Genomic DNA, 2,421 nt, shown 5'->3' on the forward strand with positions numbered 1-2,421 from the left:
TAGCACCATGTTAAAGGGTTTTATAGTCGAAGAAATCAATCCCAGGACTTATTCTTTTTAAACCTAGTACATATTCTATCAGTCTCTTTTGCCAAACTGCTAAGTTACTGGGGACATAAACATACCAACATTGGTTGTCAAGCGGTGGTGGGGGGATAAACACAGACAAAGACATGCAGACATAAATATATATACGACAGGCTTCTTTCAGTTTCCTTCTACCAAATCCATTCACAAGGCTTTGGTTGGCCCAAGGCTATAGTAGAAGACATTTGGCCAAGGTACCACACGGTGGGACTGAACCTGGAATCATGTGGTTGGAAAAGAAACTTCTTGTCACACAGCCACGTTATATAAGAGCCTGCAAAGATGACACTTCTCTTGGTTTTCTGCCATCAAAGGATTAAGCCACCCCCAAATTTATGAAAGGAGCTTCAACATTGATGTGTAGGCAGGACTGGTTCGAGGTACCTGCAACTCAGGAAGTCACTTGGGGCACCATGTGCTTGGGGGTGCCGAGGAGGGAATGACAAAGACAGGAAACTTCCATGGCTATCAACTTGTACACAGCGGAGTTCAGCTTGCCCAGGGTTCCAGCAACCCTAAAGCCAGCCCTGTGTGTAGGTATGGCTCTGTGGTTAAGAAGTCTGTTTCACACCCTTGTAGTTCCAGGTTCAATCTTATTCTTGGCACTTTGGACAGATGTTTTCTATTATAGCATGAAGTTGACCTGGTGAGTGAGCTTCGTAAGCAGAAATTTAATGGATGGAAGCACATCTTGTGTGTGTGTGTGTCTGTGTGTGCGTGTGTGTGTGTTGACATTTCATTGCTTAATCCGATATATATATTTATATATACATGTACATATGTATGTGCAGGTATGAGTATGTTTGTGTGTATATGCATACATACACACACCAATGTGAGCAGGGAAGAGCAGATGTTAAAATGATAACGATTATGATATACGGGTGTAAATGGATAAACAGACAGACAGGCAGATAGACAGACAGATAGATAGATAGAGATATGGAGAGATAGATAGATAGGTAGGTAGGTAGGTAGGTAGATAGATAGATAGATAGATAGACATAAAGGTAGATAGATAGATAGATAGACATAAAGGTAGATAGATAGATAGATAGACATAAAGGTAGATAGATAGATAGATAGACATAAAGGTAGATAGATAGATAGATAGATAGACATAAAGGTAGATAGATAGATAGATAGATAGATAGATAGATAGACATAAAGGTAGATAGATAGATAGACATAAAGGTAGATAGATAGATAGATAGACATAAAGGTAGATAGATAGATAGATAGACAAATAGGTAGATAGATGGATAGATAGACAGACAGACAGATGGATGGGTATACATACGTATGTATTTATATATAAATATATATAACAGCAAATAAACACGAATCTTAATATTCACACACGCTTATGAATGTTGCGTTATGCATGTATGATGTCAATATATAATATGCAATACATCATAGAATGTAATTCACACATGTGTGGTGAATTACGCTGTACACACAAAAAGAGAGTCACAGAATCCGTTTGGTACTTGTGATTGTGCAAGTTGTATATAAATTACTAATTTACTCTGAAGGACTGAACTTTTTCCATCAACCCGCCTTCTCCCTGTCACGTTGACACGCGCTCACTCACTCTCTCCCTACCTCTCTACCTCTCAGTGTGTTTCTTTCCCATCATTTATACCACACCCTTCTCTCTGCACCTCGATTTCTCACTTACACACACTCTTTCTTTCTGTTTGTGTCCATGCGTGTGTATATCTCCCTTTCTCTGTCTCTCTTGTCTTTCTCCCTCGCTTTCTTTTCCTCTCTTTATGTCTGTCTTTTTCTCTCCCCTCCCCGTTTTCTGTCACTCTTTCTTCCTCTATATTCCACCACCACTGTCAACAAAAACCGACTGGTTCTGACATTGCTTTTCCTCCTCTTCCTTTTTTTTTTCTTTTCCCCTTCAGCCTCTCCCTACCTCTTCCCACCTCCCTTACCACACCCATCGTTGCCAACACCAATCTATTGGTATACTGCAAATAAATAAACAAACAAATAAATAAATAATCTATTTTGTTCAACATAAAATTTCTTCTCATCCACATAACATATTAACCAGACTACTACTACTACTACTACTATTATTATTACTACTACTACTACTATTACTACTACGATTACTTTAGTTCCAGCAGCTGCAGTAGTAGTAGTAGTAGTAGTAGTAGTAGCAGCAACAGTAGTAACATTAGCTATACTTGCACTGCTAAAACGAAAATATTACTACAATCGTTACTACAGCTATCATTTTCATGTTTGTGTTGTAACATACATACACACACACACACGTATATATATATATATATATATATATATATATATATATAT

Source organism: Octopus bimaculoides, chromosome 16 (genome assembly GCF_001194135.2).
Source record: "Octopus bimaculoides isolate UCB-OBI-ISO-001 chromosome 16, ASM119413v2, whole genome shotgun sequence".
NCBI classification, from domain to species: domain Eukaryota; kingdom Metazoa; phylum Mollusca; class Cephalopoda; order Octopoda; family Octopodidae; genus Octopus; species Octopus bimaculoides.